This window comes from Dermacentor albipictus, chromosome 5, assembly GCF_038994185.2.
Source record: "Dermacentor albipictus isolate Rhodes 1998 colony chromosome 5, USDA_Dalb.pri_finalv2, whole genome shotgun sequence".
NCBI classification, from domain to species: Eukaryota; Metazoa; Arthropoda; class Arachnida; order Ixodida; family Ixodidae; genus Dermacentor; species Dermacentor albipictus.
This window is the reverse complement of record NC_091825.1, coordinates 17,770,790-17,784,638: the sequence shown is the minus strand read 5'-3', so window position 1 is coordinate 17,784,638 and position 13,849 is coordinate 17,770,790. Positions and strand designations below refer to the sequence as shown.

Genomic DNA, 13,849 nt, shown 5'->3' with positions numbered 1-13,849 from the left:
TCCTAATTGCCAAGGACAAACCGAACTGCCCTGTTCTGCACTTTTTCTCGTTTATCTAGAAGTTCTGTAGTATATGGATCCCAGCAAACAAACGCATACGTTAGTGAACTGCGCACATGTGTGAAATACAGTTGCTCCCTAAGTTTCTGTGGCAAGCTACTAAAGTTACGTTTCAAGAAACCTAATGCTCCGACAGCCTTGTTCCTAACATGAGTAACGTGTCTGTTCCACCTTAGATCAGCAGAAAAAAATACACCTAAGTATGTATATTCCGACACTTGTTCAAGAGTAGCATTATTTATAGTGTTACGATTGCTGTCATATGAGCGCTTCCCGGTAAAGGGGACGTGGACACTATTTTTCTCATTCAGTGACATTTTCCATTTTTCACACCATGTGGCAATCAAATCCAAATCATGTTGTAGTGCTTGTTGGTCAGATTCCCTGCTGATGACCTTATATACTATACAGTCATCTGCAAACATTCTAAATATTTATTTATTTATTTACATGTACCTTACAGGCCTTCGAGAAGACATAGTGTAAAGGGGAAATACGGTAACATATTAGTATGGAATCGGGAAAGAAATAAACATCAGCATATTGAAAGGAGTGCACACAGAACATGGAAAATTAACACATTACCAAATACAATATGTAGAGCAATGACAATAAATGGTAAACAACAACATAATAGCATAATAACATTGTAAACGTTTTTACATGTTATACAGTAGTAAGTATTGTAAAAAAATTGGTAGCGCTGAAATGCTTTAACTTGTAGAAAAAAATGCAAGTAAATTACAAAAGACAAGACGTGTTTAGACGGTTGAAACGGCATATTGATTGCTTAACAGATTGCGAAATGCAGTGTGTTTAGATTGGCATGCAATGGTATCTGGTAGTGCGTCCCATAAACGGACCGCACGGGGCAAAGTTGAAAAATTAAAAGCGTGTGTGTTGCCATAAATTCGGGTGTAGCTGAACTGATTGTTCAGTAGTTGTGACGTCGAGGATGCTTCTTTCAGGTTTGATAAGGTTAGGCCAACTGTGTGAACAAATCTGTGAAATAATAATCGTACAGAAGATGATATATTGTTCGGCAAGTCGTTAATGTAAATTAAAAAGAGAAGAGGCCCAAGTACACTGCCTTGAGGTACACAAGAGGTGACGTCAGAGAGGCCAGAGGAAAAGTTAGCAACAACAGTGAACTGTTCGCGATTAGTAAGAAAATTACAAATCCATGATAGGGTTAGTGAGTTGAGTTTAATTGCTGAGAGCTTTGATATCAGGCGACTATGGGCTACACGGTCGAATGCTTTCGAGAAATCCAAAAAGATGCAGTCAACTTGTTTATTACTGTTGATATGAAAGTGTAAGTCTCACGTAAATTCTAGTAGTTGGGTTTCGCAAAAATATCCTTTTCGGAAACCATGCTGTAAATGGTGATGTAATGCCCGAAGTGGTGCCATTAAGGAACAACAAGAATGTGACTTCTGGGGTACCCCAGAAGTCACAGGTACGTATTCAGAGGAACATCTGTCTTGAGCGAAGATGCTCGGCAATCCATGCGATTACCTTCTCGTCCAATTTGTAAAGTCGAAGTTTAGCGATCAGTAGACTATGCGCAACGACGTCAAAAGCTTTTTTGAAATCGAGAAATATACAATCAACAATTTGTTTCTTGTCGACTGCTGAGACTAGCTCATGAGTGAATGCAACCAATTGTGTCGTACACGAAACACCCTGCCGAAACCCATGCTGACTAAGATGAAGAAGGTTATTGTTATCAAGATGAGACATGATGCAGGTATACACTGTGCCATAACCTTACATACATAAAATGCTAGTTAAGGATACTGGTGATACTGGTCCGTAATTGTCAACTCTGCCCCTCTGTCCACTCTTAAGAATTGGCACCACTCACGCTAGTTCCCAATCACCAGGAACAACGCTGTTACATAAGAAATTTTGAAATGAGCGACAGAAGTACAAAGATGCCCGAGCAATTTATAAGGAATGATGTAGGGTTATCATCCGGACCACACACTTTTGTTCGTTTCAAACTCTGCAGTAATCGCTCGATGCTCGTCACACTAAATACAACCTCAGACATTTCGCCGGCTCCGACCGGAAAATCAACACTATTAACCCCACTAATGTTTGAATGAGTAGACTGAAATACTGATGAAAGGTATTTAAAAAAAGATGGACCTTACTTGACGCAAGCGATAGTAAATAGCTTGACGATTTCCGCTGAAGCTCGGGCCATCTTCTGAGCGACAACACTAGCGCGCGACCACACATCAGCCATAACGGCGGTGACTGAGCGAATCGGGACAGCACGTCAACTTGGCGTTGACCTATTGAAACCCACGCGCCTGATGTTCACCTCTTCGTCGGGCTCAAAGAACGGCCGGCAGACTCCGATGGCGCTCGCCCGCCCTCGCGGTCCGGGCAGGCTGCCTCCTCCGGTTCCTCTATGGGATTAACACGTTTGTTAGAATATGGTGCGCAAAAGCTCCGTCGACGAGTGTGCTTACCTGCTTTCGGCGTGCAAGGCGGCTGCATCACGGTGGGCGTTATACACGTCTTTCTTCCACACGCCACGCCATTGGGCTGCAGTTTTCACTGCCGGGCCCTCGGCGTTCAGCAAGGCAGCCACTTGCGGCAGAGCTCCTTCTTGCGCGCCGCCGTCAGCTGTTACCCAGCACACACGACGCCTTCGCAAGGTAGGGGTGCTCTTCAACAAATGACACGAGTATATCGCGCTGCCTCGCTGAAACACGAGGACCCAGCCGCCTAACCTCTGCGAGGACATCGTTTTGGATCTGCGGCGCGCAAACCATAGCGCAAACTGGCAAGTCCAAAACGTAAACAAAGCGAGACAACTTGTTTGCATAACGTATGGCACACCACCTAGCGACTAAATAAGAAAACAACACAAATAAAATACAACTCTCAGTAGCGGTCTCCGCCGCAAGCTCACATTAATTACTGAAAGTATATTTGCAAGTGTTCTATACAAGCCAATGTTTTTTTTTATCAAACCAGCAACATCCTTCAATTGCTATACCGCCCCTCAAGTACAAACAAAAATGATGACGTGATCTTCCGGCAGGCCGCCGCTCGTTGATTGGTTCCCCTCACGCCGCCCCGTTCCACCTTTCTCCGAGTGATGTTATCTAGACGTAACAGCCAAAAGGAACCGGTTCCAAAAGGAACCGCTACAGAATACGGCCCCAGGCTGATTGAAGGCACACAGCACGGCTGCAAAGAATGCAAGAAAGACGTGTTAGGAATACGTAAACAAATTACTATCCACCATGTGCTTGTTAACCAGCTGCACATTTGATACCGCTGACCAATTTACAAAAGTAATGTCCTTTGCAGTAAAACTCTTGTTACTCTGAAGGACCCCTTGCAGAAATTATTTGCGCCGATGACACACGGCATCACACTAACTTCTTGAGGTGGATACTCAGATGAGCGCTGGGGGAAAAATGTTAGGGCTGCTTGTTCGAGCGACAAGGCAGAAAACATTAGAAAAAGCTGCGTATGTACATTACATTTAGTGATTGTAGAACCTAAAAACATTTTTTCATTGTTTATGGTTTACAATGCGCATATTCGTTTATTTTAGTAATTATCTTGCGTTTTTGCTGTCTACGCTGCTTATTATGGCGCTGCCAAGGTACTGCCCACGTTTCTGCCGTCCCTCTTGACGTTTGTGTTGTGATACGAGCGACGTGATGTTAGCGTTTGGGAGTGCAGCTAGAGTAAATCTTAACAAATAGCATTAACACTAAAAATTAAGACATTTTCACACGGTAAAAAAGTACTCATGGGGCACCATAGTTGTCTGATAGGTTTTCTTCTGTTGACGAGTATTGCACGCTGTGTGCAACAGTAACGCCATTTCCGATCAATAAGTATATACGTGATATCCTTCCCCGCAAGGGAACATTGGCGTAAGGGAGAAACTCCTTTATCGCGTGTCATTGCACTTGAATGCCTGTCCCTTAGATGTCCGCTTAGCTAAAACACTTATAAAGTGCCTGTTTGTCAGGGGTATACAAGAACAGCGACCAGCCCTTCCATCCTACATCATAACGGCGATTTCAATGTATTGTGAAAATCGCATTCCTCTCCGCAAGGCCCTATGTAGCATTCTGAGTATAAATAAATAAATAAATAAATAAATAAATAAATAAATAAATAAATAAATAAAGCAGTTGAGGTAATCTTTGCTTATGCAGTTTTACTATTGGTATCGCGATCGTTACGCAAATAAAACGCCACTGACAGACGAAGCGGAAGCGACACGGTTAATCACTACGAGCAAGTGACAGAGAGAGTCAACTATGGCAAATTTTCATAATAAAAAAATGCGACCACGTGCGAACGAGCTAATCAACGCGATGGCTCGAGCGTTGCACAGCTAAGACGTGAAGTTGACCTTAACTCCATACCAGCATTCAACCGTTCGCGTGTGACAAGTAGCCCAAGCGTTTCGCTATTCCGTCAACGTGCAAGACATTGTTTGATAAAAATAAATACCAGCCCTTAAGAGACGCTGATTTCAGCAGCGCGACTGGGCGTGACGTTTTCCACTTGCGATAGAAACGCTACCAAAAGTTCCGTTTTTCCAAACGTATGCCATTTTACGATTACTTTCGCAATTGTGTTTACCCAAACAAAACGCCAACAGTACAGGGACGAAGTTTAAGCGACACAATTTCCTTTACGAGTGCGTTACAGAAACAGTAAACTGAGGAAAACTTTCACTGCGGCATACAAAAGAATACAACCCGTGCGAACGAGCAAACAATTCAGTGCCACCGTTTCAATCGTCATGTACAACTGAGGAGTAAACTTCACTTGATATAACCACCATACTAGCATCCGATCAGGTGTAAGCAGAAGTCAAACAATTCGCCCGGAAGTTTAGTTAGTCCAAGAAATGTGCACAGCACTGCTTGGCAAGAGCACTATACCAGCAAAGAAGACAGACGCGGTAAAATTCAGCAGCGCGGCCGGCCATAATCTGCAGGCAGCAAATACTCAGACCGTGATAAAAATGCCAACAAAAGTTCAGTTACTCCAACCTGGCAGAGTTGTAAATTTGCAATAGCAATCGCGGTTGCGCAAACGAAGCTCAAGCGAGAATTATCCTGAACGAGCTCGCTGGGAATGATAATTATCATTTTATCATTATTCCCCAGTGTTCAGGAAGGAACAACTATAACTCTGACGCACCCATCGTGGGGGCTACACGGGAGGAGTTACCGATTTTAAAGTTTCGCATTCAGAAATTTATTTTTCGCGTATCTTAGTGTTGCGCAGATATATAGGGCAGAGTAAGCTCGGAAATTTGCAGAGAAACAGCACGATGCGGCCAATCTCAGTATTGTGGGAGCACAACGGATGGCCAATCGGCGATTAATGTTACCGTGAACGCAAACCATGGGCATGTACAGTGCCCAGCATTCAATTACGCGCTGACACGACGACAGGCTAGTCGAAAGGGCTGCAGGGCTGCTATTACAAAAGCACTGACTCCAGGGACTGTCACTTACCTCTTGATAAGCGTAAGCCGTACAGCACCGTGGAGATGGAACGCCAAAGCGCTAGTTGTCACTGCTAAAAGCTGACGCTGGAACTGATGAGCACATAACACAACCGCCACGCTAAGAGGAAACGCGCACAATGAGCGCGGACGCTGCGCACTCTTGCCAGGTCGGGCAAGACCTGGCCCACAAGTAGAGAAACTGTAGCCCAAATGCAGCCAAACACAGAAAAGAGAAAAACAGATTTGTAGCCAAATATAGCCACTTTTATTTGCAGCTTTATTTGTATATACATTTTCAAATTCGACTACGACAATCTCTTTTCGCAGAACCCGTCATAGCAAAATATCCTTGACGCCGTGTCGGTCGACCTTTGACATTCACAACGGTGAGATCATGCTTGCAGACAGAACACTTTTTGGTTCGCCCCGGAAACATGTTCCAGCGAATCTCTGCAGAGGGCGAACCTATCGAAATGAATCTGGATTGTAAGCACGATCAAAAATTTGGAGGACGATTAGGCTCAAGGGGACTGACAACCGGCCAGAATTTGTTGTGAGACGTTGATGGAAATTAACTGACCATGATTTATAGTGATAGAATATAGCGCGCTGTTCGCACTTTAGTACGAATTATACTTTTATATTGGCAAAGTCTCAGAAACCTGTAAGTGGCGAGACATGGCGTTGAAATCTTGGTACTTCAGATGTATTCCAAGAGATTACTGTGCGTAAGTCGACTTTTCTTAAGTGCATCATAATTATTGCTTAAAATTGAAGTTGGTGTATTATTAAACGCTCGCGCGTTGCTCCATGCTTCGGAAATAAAAGAATAACGCACCCGTGGTAACTCTGTTTTGGTCTCGGCACCAAGGCACCGTTTTGGTCTCGATCCGCTTGGGTTCGTTTTGACTGGCTGGACAGGAAACCACGAAAGCGCGTAGCTGTTATCGCGGGAGCGGGAATAATTTAAAAATTCGGAAAATGCAAATCGCACATGCGTCCACTTGATAAGCAAAATCATACTTTGTTACAGCTGCGGCCGCATTTGTCGTCTGTGTCCGACTAATGCGGGCGCCTAATCACTATAAGGCTCATTTATCACCGTGTTTAGCATTCTTCCAGTGAGCAACTGCATCCTCAGTGTAGATTGAAAAATTCTGATAAAAAAAATTGACTTGGGCTTAGCTAAAGTTAAGCCTGGATATCTCAAAGCAAAAACGTTCCGTGATGCTTATGGTTTAGCTTATGGGTATGCTGTATGATTTATCCTATGGATATGCTTACGGTTTAACTTATGTATATGGTTATGGTTTAAGTTATGAATATGCTTACGGCTTAGCGTATGGTTATGCTTCATGATTCAGTCTATGGTTATGCTTATGGTTTCACTTATGGATATGCTTTGGTTAGCCTATGGTTATGCTATACGTGTGCCTTGTGTAGTTATGTAAATTGCTTATCAATGATATTTACCAGAAGTTCTGCAGAATTATTAAACTTCTTTATTCATCATTGTTGGGCACGTTGTCTTGCGATTTCTGTTCAGCCATAAACACAGCTCTCTGTATTTGGCAGTATCACTCTCTTCTCCTTCCATGTTGAATGCGCAAGCCTGTTCTCTGACAAGCCCGAGCATTTCTCCCACGGGGTCCCTCCTCCTCCCTCCCCGAAGACTCGGACTTCCCAGTGCCATTAATAACTTATGCAGACGTATTACAACACTTGCGCTCATCGCGAAGAAAATACCCGGGCCCAACTAAGGGATTAGACAAATCAGAAGAATGTCATTTACGAAGATTACAAACGATGTCATTTAATAACCCAGTCAAGCTACATGCTATTGAGCCACAATCCTTTTCGGCCGAGTGTAAATTCTGCGGGCAGAAAGCAGATTTGTACCATTTGGTATGGGCCTGCCAGGCTAATAGTGCCTTAGAAACTATAAAACAGCCAACGTGGGAAGGATGGCAGGCAGCCCTTTCCAGCTCAACCCTAAAGGACCAGCGAGCCCTCGTGAAAAATTGGAGGACGCTTAAGCTTCGCCTTCAAGAGTGGAACGCGACAGCGTTCCCGTCGACCCGCCAAGGGGTGTAAGACAGTAGTGGGCTACGGCGCAGCGACTACGCGTCCCGCATCGGACGCGGGAAGCGTCGAGCAGCGCCGCGTTCGGCGCGGCAACGAAATGTGCGTCTGAGCAAGCGACGCACGCCTGAGCCTTAGAGCTCGTTTCTAAGCCAACACCGCATTCACTAGAGACGCTTTTGTACCGCTTTGAAGCATCGAACTCGTGGCTGAGTGGCCACCGAGGTGAGCGGACGCGGAATGTCGGGCTCTTCACGAGCGGTCTCAGCGGCCCACCCGGGACGCGGTAACAGGATGGTAGCAGACGACGACAAGGATTTTGAGATTATTTTGCCGCATTTGCCAACAGGACGCGTCGTTTTGAACACATTGTTCTTGCACGGAGATGTACGAGCGCGGCCATTCAGGGTCGAAGATTTCCGGGACGCGTTGCACAAGGAACGGCTGCTCCCTGACGTTGTGGCTTTGGGTGCCTACCAGATCAACCATGTGTGGGCCGTGACATTAAACAGCCCAGAGGCGACGAAGCAGTTGGCTGGACTGAAAGAACTTCAGGTCAAAGGGCGACGCTGTCTCGTCATCGACCCGCAGGAGCAGCAGGTGAGGCTTCGGCTTCATTGGTTGCTACACGGTGTGGCGGACGACGACGTGCGTACGGCGTTGGCGGCGTTTGGCAAAGTGACCGAGGTTATTCGGGAACGCTGGCGTGTGGAAGGAGTGAACGAGAAAGGTTCGACTACTCGGACTGTGCTCCTGAAGCTCAAGAGTGGTCTCAAGGTTGACGACCTGCCACACCAGATTCGCGTCGCTGGTGAACTAGCGCTGTTGGTTGCACCAGGTCGGCCTATGCAGTGTTTGCGTTGCCATGGTGCGGGGCATGTGCGTCGCGAGTGCAAGGTACCACGTTGCTCACGCTGCCGGCGTTTCGGTCACGTTGACGCCGAGTGCGTTCGTTCCTACGCCGCAGTGACCGCAACGGCCGGTGATGAGGATTCAACGGTGCACATTATGGACGTGACCGAGGCGGAGGACGCAGCGAAAGGCAGCGGGGATGTGAGGACAACTGGGCCACATTGCGACGCCTCAGCTCTAGGAAGTGAAGATCAATCAGAGGCAGTACACAGCCCGCCGGACACTGCGGCAAAAACGGCGGAGGGAAGAGACGATTCTGTAAAAGAAGTAAGTTCTCAAGTAGCCGAAATTCCCCCACACGAAGTGTCTAAAAGGGGGGTCGTGAAAAGCGTCCCTCGTAGTTCAAGTGCGGACGTGGACGCTTTCGGCGAGTCACCGAACGCCAGCGGCGTCGCGGGGAGTACTGGCGTCAGCTCGGCAGTTAAAAGACCCCTGGAAGACGCCACAAGCCAAGGAGACAAGGTCGGCGGGCGAAGCATCGAGGGACCTCCTGCGAAGGCACCAACGGGTAGACGCACGAACCTCAGGGCAAGACCTGGGGGCACGTCGGATAGGAAAGTTGACGACAAGCCACTTCCGCAAAGTGGTGAGACCGTCTCACCGGGCGGTCCCGGAGGCGTCTAGCATTGAGCTAGACGCGCAATCAAAGCGCCACGCTCCGGGCCTACCGTTTCCAGAAATCAACGATGGCTTCTCAAACGTCACTTACAATCGCCACCTTAAACGTTCGAGGTCTCGCATCTAGGAAAAAATAAAGTCAACTGTACCGGTTGTTAATGGAAGAAGATCTCGACGTTTTGGCTGTGCAGGAGACGAAAGTGGAAGGAGAAGAGGAGACGGCGAACATGCTGCGGGGGTTCGCTGCACGGTACCACGCCGTTGTGAGCCACGCTATCGGCAGGTCTGGTGGGTGCGTCCTCTTTGTTCGAAGGGATCCAGGACTGTCAGTGCAAAACGTTTTTTCGTGTTCTTCCGGTAGATTTGCGCTGTGTGATTTCACATATAGTGACATTGCATGGCGTGTTATGTGTGTTTATGCTCCAAGTGTGGCGCAGGAACGCGTTAATTTCTTTTCTAACCTAAGACAGTATTTGTGCATTGCTAAGCAGCTTGTTTTGATTGGGGATTTTAATTGCGTTTTGAACTCAAGTGATAGGTCAACTGGAAGAATGCTTAGAGACAAAAGCAGTGATCTATTGTCACAAATGATTGCAGATCATGAGCTAGAGGATATTGCAGAGTGCCTAGAGGGCTCCCGAGCTGTGAAGTACACTCATTTTCAGGGCAACAGCCATGCCCGCTTGGACCGACTGTACCTGTCACTGGATACGATCCCAAAGTGCCGCAGTTATAGTGTTTCGCCAATTTCTTTTACTGATCACTGCCTTGTGAAATGTCAAATAGGATCAAGGAAAGAGAGCAAGAGTTTTTCATGGGAGCAATGGAAATTGAATTCCAATTTATTAAGGGATGAATCTTTCAATGAAGCTGTGATTCGTGCAATTAAGAATATTCATGAAGATAGTGGGGAAAGAATAGGAGAGCAGTGGGAAATATTTAAACAACAGATAAAAATTAAAGCGATAGAAAGATCCAGTATATTATTATTTGAAGCCAAAAAGAAAGAGAAAGAGCTCAAGACGATTTTTGAAAAGCTAACAGCGCTTGAATGCGAAACGCCAGGTGTGTATGCCGAAGATCTGCGTAGTATCAAACAGAAACTGGAGCTTTATGATGAGAACCGTTATCGCGGAGCGCAAGTGAGAGCCAGGGTAGAAGCGATGGCTATAGATGAATGTCCAACAAAACGCTCACTTGGACTCGAAAAATGTCGCGCCCGGCGGAACCATATAGATGTTATTGAAGATAACGGGATAGTAATGACAGACAATGACAGCATAGGACGGGCTTTTGCTAGACATTACGAAGCGCTTTTTGCTTCCAGACCTGTGAATGCAGAGAGATTTAAAGGAGAATTTCTTGAGAGAATGCCACGACTGCAAGATGACACCAGAACAGAGTTGGAATCACCCATATCACAAACGGAAGTAGAAAAGGCTATAGATAACCTGAATCTCGGCAAGTCGCCAGGGCCTGATGGTCTGAGCGCTTCGTTTTACAAGACGTTTAAAAAAGAATTGTCTCATCTGCTTACAGTTCTTTTTAATGAGGCTTACGAACTAGATGTCCTGCCCCGGTCTTTTGGGGAAGCTCATACTGTATTAATACCAAAGACAGAAGAGACAGAGAAGTTAAAATTGGTTTCCTCATACAGGCCTATATCATTAACTAACTGTGATTATAAAATCTTGATGAAAGTGCTAGGAAGGTGGCTACAGAAAGTAATTAAGGAATTGGTTGGTCCTCACCAAACATGTGGAATTATGGGGCGTTCGATTGTGACTAATATACATAAGATGCGGTGTGTGATGGAGTGCTGCGACATTATGCAAGCAGGGGTAGCAATTCTACAGCTCGATCTCGAGAAAGCGTTTGATTGTGTACCTCATGGTATTTTGCTTGACATCCTAGACCACATTAATGTCGGATCCATCATTAGAGATGGGGTAGCTTTGGCGTACCGGAACTGCACTACGCGATTCATTGTTAACAAGTCAGTGGGGGCCCCCATTAACCTAAAGCGTTCTGTACGCCAGGGCTGCCCCCTGAGTCCCCTTCTGTTCAGTATATACATAGAAACAATGTGCCTAGCGATCATTGAAAGCAGCAACATTCACGGCTTCAGATTAAATGCATCGGAAGTTAAAATTCTGGCGTATGCGGATGACGTCGCAGTCTGTTGTACAGATAAAGAGAGTGTAGCTGCAGCTATCGCTGTAGTGAAAGGTTTTGGCAAGGTAACTGGAAGCATGGTAAACTGGGGAAAGTGTCTTGGCTTCTGGCACGGAGAATGGCCTTCCACCCCTGTCACTTTCGCCAATGTCAAGTGGCTGAAGACACCCGTTAAATACCTAGGCGTCCCACTGGAATATTACAAAAATAACGATGAGTATTGGCAAGATCAAACAAGAGAAACACAGATAAAAGCGAACAAGTGGAAAGGTGGACATCTGTCAATGTTTGCAAGAGCTACAGTCTGCAATCTATTTTTTGTCGCGAAAATATGGTATGTAATGCAGGTATTGCATTGTTCAAGGGTAAATATACAGAAGTTGCACCGAGTATTCGCAGTATTTGTGTGGGCTTCGAATTGGGAACGATGCAGTCGAACGAATTTGTTCAGGCGAGTTAAAGACGGAGGTTTGGGAATGACGCACCTTTTTATACGACAGGTCGTAAACCGGTTTTTATTTTTCCGCGACCTAAGCGATCCTTTCTTGCGCACGGTGTGCCAAGTGAGGCTAAGGAGCGCGTTACCTAGCTATGTAGTCTGCACAGACAACATGAGCGGTCCTGTTTGTGGATTCCTTAAAGAAGTTATTTTAAGTGTACGGTTTTTGTCCGTTAGATTTTCAAATGAGTACCTTTTTTCAGTGAAACGTAAAACATTGTACAAAGATGTATGCGATCTAGTTCTCCCTGTGCCAATATACAGGGCCATATACAGTGGAGGCCAAGGGCAAGACGTGCTTAAGCGGGTGAAAAGAATGCCAGTAACGCCAGAGACCAAGTCTTTCTTTTTTAAGCTTCACACGGGTACGTTGAATGTCAAAACCTTTTTAGAAGATCGTGGGTTTTTCTTACCCTGGGGCTCGCATTGCTTGATCTGTAAGAAACCAGAAACTATCGATCATGTATTTCTAGATTGTTGGGCGGGTGTCTTCTTTTGGGATGTACTTCAGAGGACTATCAAAAAGGACTTTCCTTTAGATCCACAGGGTATTAGATATTTATCTATAGAAAACGATGATGGACTGCCATTTGATCTTATTATGCTAGTTGGCCTTCACTGTCTATGGCGCGCCCGTATGGCGGGCTATCACTGCGATCCGGATGCTCGGCCTGCACGAATGCTTTTCCGAGAATGCATGTCGAGATTTGTGGAAATTCAGAAAGCACAAGATTGTGTACCTGCTTGGCTATCAAGGGTGGAACCCTTGACCGCGCTCAAAGAATTCTAAAATAGTCAACCCTATAAGGCTGACACTTGGTGCTTAAAACTTGCAAATTTGTCTTGTTTTCTCATATGTCATTTGTTGTTTGATATGGAAGTACAAAAGAGGCAATAAAGAAAAAAAAAACTCGTGGCTGAGTGGTAGAGTCTCCGTCTCACACTCCGGAGACCCTGGTTCGATTCCCACCCAGCCCATGTTGCAAGTTGTTTTTTATTCATGAAGTGCCTGCTGGGATTTATCGCTCACGGCCAACGCCGACGACGCCGACACCGCCTTTTCTGCGACACGAGCTCCTTAACGCTGTCGCGTTAAAAGAGCTTGGACGGCGGGCTTAGCCAACGGAATTCCAGAATAAGAATCCGGCCACCCTTGTCCTAACTCCCCTCCCCTTTTCCTTTAAATAAAACGTTTTTATCATCATCATTTGACAAGCGGTTATATAGTCGGCCTCCGCGATTAACACGCGCTTGCGGCGAACGTCAAATGATGACGCATAGCGCGCGGCAGTGGCCACATGCGCCGACTCCGAACACGCTTACGGAGCCAATTCCGACATACGCCGGCTCACGCGGAGTGCGGTGTTGACTAGCGTATTGACTAGTGACTTTCCGCTTCAAAAATTTTCTTCAGCGCTTTCCGCGTTCGCTCTTCATGATTAGACCGGTAAGCTTTTCATCCCACTACAAAAATGGGTACCATAAAAATTCTTTGCGAGCCCCTTTAGGATTAGAACGCAATGGCATTGAAACATCTTTGACTGCTTCTCACGCTTCCCGGCAACTGCAGCGTATGCAACCCTGATCATTACCTCTAAACGCTGGCGGCTAACGCTATGCACGAAAGCAAGCGTTCTGCTTTATCTTTTTTTCTTTTTTTTTGTTCTTTCTACCCGCATGGCGGGTGCCGCCGCTTCCGCGGATGTGCCATCCGGATGGTGTTGCAAGGAATACAGTGCAGCCTTCCCATTTATGGTATGCTAATGGCGAATTTGGAAAATCGCACCAGTACACACCGGGGCACGCCAGTTTCATTCAATCATCGTCGCCCCATGGCCACCCGGTGCGCGCCGGTGCGATTTGCCGATTCGCCATCAGAGAGACCTCAAACGGCAGCTAGAAAAGGCCGGGTTTATCTTTGAGTTTCCGCGTAACGGAAATACGCTTTCCCATATATTCAAATTACAATCCGACGCTATCATGCCTGTAGG

At 46.1% G+C, this 13,849-nt stretch overlaps 1 protein-coding gene across 1 annotated transcript in view; it reads right to left on the bottom strand.

The window, feature by feature from the left end:
* The window catches only part of LOC135906586 (uncharacterized), a 695,467-nt gene that overhangs the window by 194,377 nt on the left and 487,241 nt on the right, over positions 1-13,849 (bottom strand). The gene's annotated exons all lie outside the window — the stretch shown is intronic.